A 14,199-nucleotide genomic window follows, 5' to 3' on the forward strand; every position below is an offset into this window, starting at 1 on the left:
ACTCTAAAAGTACTATTAAACACAAAAAAATAAAATTTAAAAACAAGTGAAAAATAATAAAGAAAATAAACAAAGAAGAAAAAGTTAGTTTGACCAATGAATAATAAGTAGGACAGATAAAATGGGGCAGAGTGAGTATTATTTAAAACTCCCCATGTTTTATTGAGGAATGTGTCATTATGTATTTAAATTTCAATAATAATAATAATAATGATATTATTATTATTATTATAATTATTATTATTAACGTCTTGCTCCAATGTCAGTGTGGGGTTTGAATCTCACTGAGAGTGAGGGCTCATTGGGAGACCTTGACCGATTAAAGGATATGAAGATTCCTTGTGTGTAGAATGTACATGCAAAGGTGAGGATTCCTTGATGGATGTTAGCAAGTTAACCACATCATATGTGATTAGACCTAAGTTCTAGAAGATGTTCCCTCTCGCTGGTTTGGCTCACATTATTTGGAGCACTGGATGCAAGAAATATATTGATTACATTTACTTTGGAGTAGGGTTGCAAGTAGATTTTAGCAAGAAGCCAAGCTGTGATTGAAGATAGAACTGTTCATTTTGCTAGATGGTTACCTAAATGGAACTTAAGGAGAGATCTACCATTTGCTACGATATGGATTCTCCTTCCTAAGCATCCATAACACCTATTTGATTTGCAGGTTATAAGCCATATCTTTGTGCCAGTTGGAAATTTTTTTGCTCTAGATTCGACTACAATTAGAAGAACACGACCGAGTGGCACAAGATCGAGAAAGTAAATACGGTTAAATTAACAAAAGCCACGAAGGGTGCAAAGTTCGCGTGTTAAGCATAAACCCGAGGTTGAGCTCCCTATTTAATCAAAATGGTATGCCTGACACAAACAGGGACGAGCTCCTGATTACACAAACTTTTCCTCCTAAGGAGGAGTTTTCTCCCCTGCTCCTTTCGGCTACTTTGTAACTGTCCCTATCGAGGTGGGCTTCGTGTAGGGGGGCTGGCAACTTCTCATGGGAGAACGCTAAGGATTGTGGCGAGGCTGTCGTCCTCCAACGCGTTTGCTAGGGAGATGGTGACATCGATCCGCATCTTGATCTTCCCGTAGAGGAAGGCCCATTTCTCATAGAGCTAGACCATCTCCTCCCAGCCAGTGTGCTGAGCATGGCACTAAAGAATGCCTCTGCCAAAGTCGGGTCTTCGAAGACGCATTTAGCTAGAAGCTCGGGATACTAGACACTTGTCAACCGCTTTCGCAGACTTCCTCTCCAACTCGTGGATTTTCTCATCCTACCGGACCAAGGCCTTCTTGAGCGCCTCCCTATCTTTCTTGAGTGCCTATTCAATGCCCTTGGCCCGACAAAAGAGGTTAGCTAGAGTGGTGCTCAACTGCAAGAAAACCTAAACTAGTTAGTAGGCGAGTCGGCTTGAGATTGATAAAAGTAATCGGGATTGTGTGTACCTGAATAACCTCTCGAGCCCCTTGCTAGCAGACTTGGTTGGTCGACCACTCCCACGTGTCTTCCAAGGGAGGCAAGAGTGCGCTAATCTTGTCAATGAGGGTCGTCGGTTGATTCCCCCGATAGCAAGGCTTCAATTATTGGGGTATGATCGAGCTACCCTAGCCCTTTCGGCCTCTTGGATCGGATCTCCTCTTCGCCTTTGGGCACCTTGACTTTCCCCTCTTGCCATAGGTCCAAGTGAGAGGAATGTCGGTACTCGAGCCTAAGGCGACCATCGCGGCTAGCGACAAGAGCAGTGGGAATGGCGGTGGAACTAGAGGGTTTCTTCCCGCCCAGCATAACCTTAGGGCAGGTGACCCAGGGAGTATCCTCTTCAAACGAATTGTCAAAACACATATCTACGAACAACAAGATAGTTATTGACGAACATAATTTTGAAAAACAACCAAAATAACTTTGCAAAAAATTCTAATAAGAACGTTAAGTTATAGTGTAACCTTGTCTCCTTGGAATCGGGTCGGCAAGTCGAGGGGGAATCGTGACCGTAACCCTTTTGGTCTCCGACATGTATTTTTTTTCGAGATCGTCCAAGGAGCTTGAAGGTCAGTGGCTGCATAATCCTCCGGTGATCGAAAAATCTAGTAGTCATAGAATTTTCTCGAGATTGCTTCGGCATGCACGGTCAACAGTAGGGTCGGAGCCAAGTAAGTGTGTCAATGGAATTGTGAACTCCACGTGTTCAAAACAAGGAGATGCCAAACATACCGGAGGGAAAATATGCGATTTTCCACCCCTTATTCTTATCGGGAATGTTGATTATGCTACAGGTCAGGCCCTTGGATTGGATCATTAGAAACCCACCCTCATGCCGAGATGGAAGGGCCCAAACCGGACATGGCAGGACAGGACAGGACAGGACAAGATACGATTTGGGAAAAATAGGACTGGATACGATTAGGCACTCAGGCATATTTGACTAGGAAGGACCCCGTAGTACTGAAGGAATGAAGAAAGAAAGGGAGTAAATGGGAGGGCGATCAAGGTCTTTAGGGAGTTTAAATGCATTCCTATCCAGTCATCCCAATGTTTCTCAATTACGTTACCTAAGCTCTTACAGGCGTCGAATTGGGCCCAGCCATCTAAAAAGCTAGAGAGGTTTTGGAGAGGTACGAGTGAGAAAGGAAAGATAGGTTTCTACATTCTTGCTATTTAGAAACTTATGTCTCGACCACTCAGGCAGTATCGAAAGTTGGGGCTACTCGAGAAGTAAACGAGCTCGAGTCGGTCTGAGCTAAAAACGAATTTACCCAAGTAGAGGGCCCGACACCCTCGGGGTTGGAATCAAGGTGGACCATTGGCCTCTCGACAATCTTGGTGGTGGTTCTAATCGGAGATGCGGCCTGAGTTTTCGAGAATTCTTCGACCTCTCATATCGTCAAGTTGTATGACGACAAGGAAAAAGAGTTGACATCCACCTCTTCATCATAGTCTTGCACTGAGACGCTCTGGTTGTCCATGCCCGACATACTTCCTCCTTCGGGAGGGGAAGACATTTTAGAACAGATATCCGACCGAAAAGACAGCAAGAAAGCAAATAAATAAAATGAAGAAAGAATAAAGAAGGAACTTACCGAGTAGGGAGATCAAAATGATGCTAGTTGGCTATTTTTCTTGAGAGTTCTTTCACTTTCAACTCGGGAAGCTCTCAAAATTGCAATGAAGAATGGCGTGAGTTTGGCCCACTAAGATGACCTATTTATAAGAGTAGCGAGGCGTGAAAATTTGAAATTAAAAAATGGATCCCTAGACTATCATCGATAATGCGATGCGTGTCGGTCAGGGTGATGTGAGTGATGATCTTTGTGGCTCACCGTGGACCCGCGTCACACATAACCTTGGCCCTGCCAAGGGCTCGTAGGCGTTGAATTTGGTCGTATTACATAATCTGAGCCTCTCAGAACCAAGTCTCCCTCAAGGCACGGACTAGGGGGGCTACTTGTTAGGGAATATTTCCTAGGCGTATAACTGTACATCTACTCAGAATATAACTCGTACACCTCAAGGAACATTTCCCGAGCAGAACCAACCTCATACAACTCTAAACCGACCTGACCTAAAGGACGGATTCCGATTGCTCCTTGTCTGCCAGTGCATAGCGCCCTCTCGGCCCAATTTCCATCTTAGTGCTCGAACTGGATCCTCCTCACGAACTGCTTCCTATACCAGAGAATAAGGCCCCTTCTAGCGTCCACCGCTCTGCGCGATCCCACAATAATTGAGCTTGTTAGAGATTGATGCCCGCATGTACCTATCGAAAGGGTCGCTGACCATATCAATGCATGAGGGGTACGTGGCTAACATGCCGACCACCCAACATGTGATCCCACTATGCCCCTATAAATAAGGCATTAAATGTCTGGCGGAGGGACTTTTTCTAGATTCTCACCTAACCTATGTTGCTCGAGAACCTCCGATCAACTGTCACTAATTTTTGAACTCATCTATTTCAACCATTGTATAGACCTATTTGGATAATCTACTGTATTTACGATATCACTTTTTATGAGGCATATTTGACCCTTTCATCAAAAATAAAAATTAATAACTTTTGTATTATTGTAAAATGTTTTAAAGTTTAGTGTACTTCTATTTTAGAAAATTTTGTCCACTAAAAATTATCCCTAATCTTGCGGTAATACATAAACAAAACATAACTAAGAAATGATTAAGGAAGGGCATAATTTTGTCATTACCTCAAACAACATTTTGATGTAGTGTTGTTCTGTTTTATTTCTAGATCAACGAATAAGCTAACTCATGTTTTAGTAAGGTGATGGGTGTCGAAACCAACAAATAATAAATACTTACTCTTATGAATTGCACTAGCGATGAGTAAGGTCGTACCCACAGAGATTGGTTAGACTTATTTTTAGCAATAGATTTAATAAATAATGAGATGAGAATAGAAACTTAAATAACAACAATAAAATGGAAAATAGTATCAAATAGCAAATAATTATCAAATAAATGTCAATGGCAACTAGTATCCAACCCAAGACATAATATCAGTTTAATTCTAACAAGACAAATATTGATTTGCAAGCCAAACTAACTTTACTCTTTACTAGATTGGTTATGGTTATTAACAAGCTTTAACAACCTGTCTTTCCTTACTTCGTCGGTAATAAAAAAAAGCTCTTTAATTACTTCCCTAGCTAATAAACAACCCTAAACAAACTCTTAGGATTTAATTTACTAACAGCATTAAAAGAATTAGAAAGACTACCAATCCTAGCCAACAAACTCACAAGCTCGATTCATTTAAGCTAGACTATATATCTTCATAACACAAACTGAAAATCAGTTATAATCAAATTGTGCTATTTGCTACCAACATCAGAACACTTAAACAATTACGGATTCAAGGTTCTAATAACTAGCAATTTAATAACTTAAGCAATAATTTAAATAAATATAACAGAAGATATATATAGATAATAAAGTGCAAAAAATAATTTAGGCTAAATAAAGCTTACTGGTACGGGCTTAAAGGTGCCTCCTGTTAGAAGGGCCTGCTCAGGACACCTCGTGGACCTTCCAAAAAAAAAAAAAGCTTACTGGTCTTATAGAATCAAACTTCAATAACCCTCGAATTGGAAAAATAAGAACTTAGCAGTACATAGCTGAATAATGAATATATATTTATATTAATCTCTTAATAGAGAAAAACAATATATATATATATATGTGTGTGTGTGTGTGTGTGTTATTTACGTGAGAATGAAAGACAAAGGAAAAGGAATTGCTAATGATGAGGGGTGTCCTTCTAACATTACAATCTTACATATTTATACACTGAAGAGGAGCATGATTTGCGGCAAACATGTGAATCTCCATGATAATCGGCAAAGACAGGCGCAAGGAGTGACAATAGCAGTCCGTCCGTCACAGTAGTTCGTGGCAAATTATTGCATGGACCATGGTCCACACAGTTGTGTGGACCAAAAATAAAAAGTATATTATTTTTGTACTGAAGGTACATTATTTTTGTACTGTAGGTACATTATTTGATAGTATATATATATCAAATAATGTATCTTCAGTACAAAAATAATGTACCTTCAATACAAAAATAATGTACTTTTTATTTTTTGTCCACACATCTATGTGGACCATGGTCCATGCAATAATGATTGTTAGTTCGTGGAGTCGCCGCAACCTACGTAAATATGTAAAGAAAGACAAAGGAAATTAAAACTAAGTTGGGCTGCTGTTAATCTACGTACTAACAAAACAAAAGAAAATAAAATTAAACTAAAAACAATTACTCCCTTTGTCCCATTTTACCTGTCATATTTACTATTCATTAGTCAAACCAACTCTTCCTTCTTCGCTTATTTTCTTTAGTAATTTTTTATTATTTTTAAATTTTATTTTTTGTGTTTAATAGTACTTTTAATGTAGTTTTTAAATATATAAATTTTATATATTAATGCTAAACTTAATAATATGAAAATTTTGATTAAAAATTACTTCAGTCAAGTCTCGTTAAACGGACCAACAACCATTTTGGGACGGAGGTAGTATAAAACAAAACTAAAAACCTAATAAAATAAAGGTAATTAAGATAGCTTGGACTGCTGAATATATATAGAATAACTAAAGGCATTTTTTTTAGCTTGGTGCACTGTCACACGACTGCCTCCACGGTTCCCTCGCAGCTCGTCGCACAACCGACCGCTTCAGGAGTTCCACTGCATGCGGCATCAACTTTGCAGCGGTGTTTCTTCGACGCAGGTGTCCATGCGAGCAACCTATGGAGCGGTGTTGTTGGCGCAGGATGGACGATTTGTAGCAGCGTGCGCAGGTGCTCTTCCGGATTGTTTTACTCCATTAATGGCGGAGGCTACTGCTTGCAAGGAGGTGCTTCTATGGCTTCGGCGCAAAGAGGTAGCGGACGTTCAACTGCTTATGGACTGTATGCAACTTCGGGAGGCTTTAACAGCATCACACCCATTGTTTCGATCTTATGCGGGACTTGCAATTGATGCATGTAGAGCATCCGTGTCAACTTTTCGTCAATGCCAGATTAGTTGGGTACCTAGATCACCAAATGTTATTGCTCATACTCTCGCCTCTCAGGCTTTTTCATCTTTAGATTCTATGTACTGGGATTCTGTCCCTCCTAACTCTATTTCATCGCTTTTGCATTAATATATCTGGTTTTTGGTTTCAAAAAAAAAAAATACAAAGAAGAATATATAATTAGCTCAAATAATCAATTAAGCTCAATTCTTATTAATTTATTTATTAAGCCTAATTATTCAACTAATTATTATATTAGGATAAAATATAAAATAAAGTTTAAAATAAATAAAATTTATTTATTATAAGAATTAAATATAAATAAGTATAAAAATAGTGCTTATTTATCATAAGGGTTGCTGATTTTAAGTATGGTCCTCGTATTTAATTTTCTTTTTATCTGTTTGTATTCAACATTTGATTAATGATGCTTAATATATTTTTTTTTCAAAAAAGAAATGATTACATTTCTTATTCAATAAAAAAAATATAATTAAAATTGATAGATTATTTGTCCACTATCACGTGAGATTAGGTCTGCCACATTATATAATCTGATGTTCCGTACCATTTCCTTCTATATGGGCTTCTCCAAATCTTCCTTGAATTCTAGAAGGTCAGCCGTCGCCAAAGATCTTGTGGTCTAGTGGCATCTGGTGTCTCGATTAACACTCCCACATGGATAATGGGAATGGGTTCGAGCCTCAGTGGAGTGAACAGATACTGCGCTACGCTTCATTAGGTTGAGAAAGTAGCTTACAGATACTGCGCTACGCTTCATTAGGTATGGAACAGATATAACAGAGTCAGTAGTGAGAAATACGCTTCATTAGGTATGGAACAGATATAACACGCTTCATTAGGTATGGAACAGATATAACACGCTTCATTAGGTATGGAACTAGGTATGGAACAGATATAACACGCTTCATTAGGTATGGAACAGATATAACAGAGTCGTCAGTAGTGAGAAATACGCTTCATTAGGTATGGAACAGATATAACACGCTTCATTAGGTATGGAACAGATATAACACGCTTCATTAGGTATGGAACAGATATAACAGAGTCGTCAGTAGTGAGAAATACGCTTCATTAGGTATGGAACAGAGTCGTCAGTAGTGAGAAATACGCTTCATTAGGTATGGAACAGAGTCGTCAGTAGTGAGAAATACGCTTCATTAGGTATGGAACAGATATAACAGAGTCGGTATGGAACAACAGATATAACAGAGTCAGTAGAACAGAGTCGGTATGGAACAACAGATATAACAGAGTCAGTAGTGAGAAATACGCTTCATTAGGTATAACAGAGTCAGTAGTGAGAAATACGCTTCATTAGGTATGGAACAGATATAACAGAGTCGGTATGGAACAGATATAGGTATGGAACAGATATAACAGAGTCGGTATGGAACAGATATAACAGAGTCAGTAGTGAGAAATACGCTTCATTAGGTATGGAACAGATATAACAGTATGGAACAGATATAACAGAGTCAGTAGTGAGAAAATAACAGAGTCATGGAACAGATATAACAGAGTCAGTAGTGAGAAAATAACAGAGTCATTAGGTATGGTATGGAACAGATATAACAGAGTCAGTAGTGAGAAATACGCTTCATTAGGTATGGAACAGATATAACAGAGTCAGTAGTGAGAAATACGCTTCATTAGGTATGGAACAGATATAACAGAGTCAGTAGTGAGAAAATAACAGAGTCATTAGGTATGGAATGGAACAGATATAACAGAGTCAGTAGTGAGAAAATAACAGAGTCATTAGGTATGGAACAGATATAACAGAGTCAGTAGTGAGAAAATAACAGAGTCATTAGGTATGGAACAGATATAACAGAGTCAGTAGTGAGAAAATATAACAGAGTCAGTAGTGAGAAAATAACTAGCAGATACGCTTCATTAGGTGTGGAACAGATATAACAGAGTCACTAGTGAGAAAATAACTAGCAAACTAGCAGATACGCGAGTCAGTAGTGAGAAAATAACTAGCAAACTAGCAGATACGCGAGTCAGTAGTGAGAAAATAACTAGCAAACTAGCAGATACGCGAGTCAGTAGTGAGAAAATAACTAGCAAACTAGCAGATACGCTTCATTAGGTGTGGAACAGATATAACAGAGTTAGTAGTGAGAAATAAGCTTTATTAGGTATGGAACAGAAAATACGCTTCATACCACGCTTCATTAGGTATGGAACAGAAAATACGCTTCATTAGGTATGGAACAGATATAACAGAGTCAGTAGTGAGAAAATAACATAGTCATTAGGTATGGAACAGATATAACAGAGTCAGTAGTGATATAACAAAGTCAGTAGTGAGAAAATAACAGAGTCATTAGGTATGGAATAGATATAACAGAGTCAGTAGTGAGAGAAAATATAACAGAGTCAGTAGTGAGAAAATAACTAGCATGGAACAGATATAACAGAGTCAGTAGTGAGAAAATAACTAGCTGGAACAGATATAACAGAGTCAGTAGTGAGAAAATAACTAGCATGGAACAGATATAACAGAGTCAGTAGTGAGAAAATAACTAGCAAACTAGCAGATACGCGAGTCAGTAGTGAGAAAATAACTAGCAAACTAGCAGATACGCGAGTCAGTAGTGAGAAAATAACTAGCAAACTAGCAGATACGCTTCATTAGGTGTGGAACCGATCTAACAGAGTCAGTAGTGAGAAAATAACTAGCAAACTAGCCGCTACGCGAGTCATTAGGTATGGAAATAACTAGCAAACTAGCCGCTACGCGAGTCATTAGGTATGGAAATAACTAGCAAACTAGCCGCTACGCGAGTCATTAGGTATGGAAATAACTAGCAAACTAGCCGCTACGCGAGTCATTAGGTATGGAAATAACTAGCAAACTAGCAGATACGCGAGTCAGTAGTGAGAAAATAACTAGCAAACTAGCAGATACGCTTCATTAGGTGTGGAACAGATATAACAGAGTCAGTAGTGAGAAAATACGCTTCATTAGGTGTGGAACAGATATAACAGAGTCAGTATCAGTAGTGAGAAAATACGCTTCATTAGGTGTGGAACAGATATAACAGAGTCAGTAGTGAGAAAATAACTAGCAAACTAGCAGATACGCGAGTCATTAGGTATGGAAATAACTAGCAAACTAGCAGATACGCGAGTCATTAGGTATGAAATAACTAGCAAACTAGCAGATACGCGAGTCATTAGGTATGGAAATAACTAGCAAACTAGCAGATACGCGAGTCATTAGGTATGGAACAGATATAACAGAGTCAGTAGTGAGAGAGATAACTAGCTATGAACAACAGATCAGATACAGGTAAGTATGCTTCTAAAGTAGGTAAGTATGCTTCATTAGGTGTGGAACAGATATAACAGAGTCAGTAGTGAGAAAATAACTAGTGAGAGAGATAACTAGCTATGAACAACAGATCAGATGCAGGTAAGTATGCTTCTAAAGTAGGTAAGTATGCTTCATTAGGTGTGGAACAGATATAACAGAGTCAGTAGTGAGCTTCATTAGGTGTGGAACAGATATAACAGAGTCAGTAGTGAGCTTCATTAGGTGTGGAACAGATATAACAGAGTCAGTAGTGAGAAAATAACTAGCAAACTAGCAGATACGCGAGTCAGTAGTGAGAAAATAACTAGCAGATACGCTTCATTAGGTGTGGAACAGATATAACAGAGTCAGTAGTGAGCTTCATTAGGTGTGGAACAGATATAACAGAGTCAGTAGTGAGCTTCATTAGGTGTGGAACAGATATAACAGAGTCAGTAGTGAGAAAATAACTAGCAAACTAGCAGATACGCGAGTCAGTAGTGAGAAAATAACTAGCAGATACGCTTCATTAGGTGTGGAACAGATATAACAGAGTCAGTAGTGAGAAAATAACTAGCAAACTAGCAGATACGCGAGTCAGTAGTGAGAAAATAACTAGCAAACTAGCAGATACGCTTCATTAGGTGTGGAACAGATATAACAGAGTCAGTAGTGAGAAAATAACTAGCAAACTAGCAGATACGCGAGTCATTAGGTATGAAATAACTAGCAAACTAGCAGATACGCGAGTCATTAGGTATGGAACAACTAGCAAACTAGCAGATACGCGAGTCATTAGGTATGGAACAGATATAACAGAGTCAGTAGTGAGAGAGATAACTAGCTATGAACAACAGATCAGATGCTTCATTAGTGATAAAGTAGGTAAGTATGCTTCTAAAGTAGGTAAGTATGCTTCATTAGTGATGGAACAGATATAACAGAGTCAGTAGTGAGAAAATAGCTAGCTAGCTATGAACAACAGATCAGATATAACAGAGGCGCTACGCTTCATTAGGTTGATAAAGTAGGTAAGTAGTGAGAAAATAAGTAGCTATATAACAGAGTCAGTAGTGAAGGGTTGATAAAGTAGGTAAGTAGTGAGAAAATAAGTAGCTATATAACAGAGTCAGTAGTGAAGTAGCTACTGCGCTACGCTTCATTAGGTTGATAAAGTAGGTAAGTAGTGAGAAAATAAGTAGCTATGGAACATATATAACAGAGTTAGTAGTGAGAAAATAAGTAGCTATGGAACATATATAACAGAGTCAGTAGTGAGAAAATAGCTATGAACAGAGTCAGTAGGAAAGTAGCTATGAACAGATACTGCGCTATGCTTCATTAGGTTGAGAAAGTAGCTATGGAACAGATATAACAGAGTCAGTAGTGAAAAAATAGCTATGAATAGATACTGCGCTTCATTACATTGTAACAGAGTTTTCATTTTTTTTTTAATTTTTATTTTACATTTTATTTTTTGACAAGGAAGATAGCAATCACAAACAAAAGTACAAACCCACATTACATGCCGCAAATGGCAAATCTGCAGCTACAGACTTGCCACGTCACCAAATGGGTACAAGTGGGCCCCATTAGATGAGTCGCCATTGGATCTACAGCTACAGACTTGCCACGTTCACACAACGGTTTCGTGTCTTCGCGCAAGTGTGCAACTGCCTTCGCATTCCCGACATGTATGTGTATGACGATATTGCCCCCCCAGATCGAATTTATATTTAAACTATTACTCCCTCTGTCTCATTTTACCTGTCCTATTTACTATTTATTGATCAAACCAACCCTTTCTTCTTTACTTATTTTCTTTAGTAATTTTTTATTATTTTTAAATTTAATTTTTTGTGTTTAATAGTACTTTTAATGTAGTTTTTAAATATATAAATTTTATATATTAATGCTAAACTTAATATTATGAAAAATTGGATTAAAAATTACTTCAGTCAAGACTCGTTAAACGAATCAGACAACCATTTTGGGACGGAGGTAGTATTTACCTACTTGGTGCACTGATCGAAGAAATCATGTTATTATACGTCAGTATTCGCACCTGCGATGCACGGAATAATTTACTATAATATTTTAAGGATATTTGGATAGGTATATAATTATAGAAATTATAAAATCAAATATTATATTGTGCACTTAAAATGATGGTTTGGATCGATTATATTTTGTGATGTTATCATTGCATGAATTTGACCAAGTAATTATTGAATTAATAACTAATGTGTAGATGTAAGTATTCGGTGCTGAAACTTTAAGGATTTTATATATCATTGTTTATGATTTGTATAACTTGGGCAAATTTGCTATTTGAAAAAAAAATATAATATCACCAGTTCGGATTACACATTATCGAAACCTCTTTGTAGACGACATTGGTAGTACTAACAGAATCTTGTCCATCCTTGTCTAGCGTTAACACCTTCAGGTCATCAGGGTGGGTGACTCGGAAAAAAGTCACGTACAATTGACTGTGACTAAACACCGATTTGCCCAATATGAGTTAGTGTTTGACCTTGACTTTTGTTGATAATAGTCATGGCATATGCAAGCATTAATGAGAATTGTTTACGTTGAAACTTGAAGGACAATCTCATATCAAAAGGAGTGAAAGACATTCGGGGGATAAGAACTTTGGTTTCTTCATGTGTCCCATTAGCTATTCGTGCTTCGATAATGTGATCTGTCAATCTTGTGACGATGAGATGCGTACCGTTACAAAGACCAAGAGAGTGGTCTATATTTCGCAATACCATAACAGGTGCACTAACCTTTAATGTCTTGAATGATTAGGGACTCCAAATAATCTCAAAGTATTTAGAAATTCAGGAGCGTGTACTTTTGATAGATTTTCACCGTCTGATTCTGCCTTACACAAACAGTCACAACTTAAATATGTTCGTCTTTCTGTAGTGTCCATGTCGCACATGTATTGATTAATTGATAATAAAATCAAATAAGTACATAATAATTAACAAATTAATTGGAGTAAATTAATAATTTAAAACAAAAACAAATCAAAATTTATATAATAAAATATAAAGGTTATTACAAATAATTTGAATTTAAGTTTATTACCATTTCTAGGCATATTAATAGGTGTTCTTGGAGAGCAAATCATAACTCTACCGTACAAAGTTTGACTACCGGCCACTGCAATTATTTATATATACCTGAGGGAAGAAAATTAAAATTTACATTTTATTTAAATAAAATAGTTAAGTACGCTATTAAGATAGCAAATTTGCTTACAATTAATGTATAATTGTATAATTGTAGTACGAATAGGAATTGTATTACCATATTTTACGATATTACACAAACCTAAATAGTATAGGAGTGTTTTTATTAATAGAATAGATTACGTTGCAGAGAACTATATGTACAGTTATATTACGATTAGTAATTTTAATCTAAAATTGTATTACAAATAGAAAAGTATAAAAGAATATATTGTATTAGGAATTGTGTTAACATATTTTAATGTACAATTGTAGTACGAATATGAATTGTATTACTATATTTTACAATATTAAGCAAACCTTAATAGTATAAGTCTATTTTGGGAGGAAAGTTAAAATTGAGAATTTTGTTTTTATTAATAGTATATATTACATTGCATGAAACTATATGTACCGTTATATTATGATTAGTAATTTTAATCTAAAATTGTATTACGAATAGGAAAGTAGGAAAAGAGATATTGTATTATGAATTGTAATAACATATTTTAATGTACAATTGTAGTATGAATAAGAATTTTATTACCATATTTTACAATATTACACAAACCGTAATAGTATAGGACTATTTTAGGCGTGAAGTTAAAATGTAGAATTTTATTTTTATTAATAGTATAGATTACATTGCAGGAAAATTATATGTACAGTTATATTACGATTAGTACTTTTAATCTAAAATTGTATTGCGAATAAGAAAGTCGGAAAAGAGATATTGTATTAGAAATTGTATTAACATATTTTAATGTACAATTGTAGTATGAATAGAAATTGTATTACCATATTTTTTACAATATTACGCAAACAAGAGTGTTTTGGGCGTGAATTTAAAATTGAGGATTTTGTTTTTATTAATAATATAGAATATAGATATAGATATAGATATAGATAGATTTAAATAAAAATTAGAAAAATAAAAATATTTAAATATATAACATAATAATATAATTGGACTTCTCATATATTTAACTAGGTATGTATATTCATAATGCAAAAATATTAAAATTAAAATTTTATATGATTAATATAATCCTTAATTTATGTACATATGTAAATAAATTTATAAATAAAAT

The sequence above is a fragment of the Ipomoea triloba genome, chromosome 10 (genome assembly GCF_003576645.1).
Source record: "Ipomoea triloba cultivar NCNSP0323 chromosome 10, ASM357664v1".
NCBI lineage: Eukaryota > Viridiplantae > Streptophyta > Magnoliopsida > Solanales > Convolvulaceae > Ipomoea > Ipomoea triloba.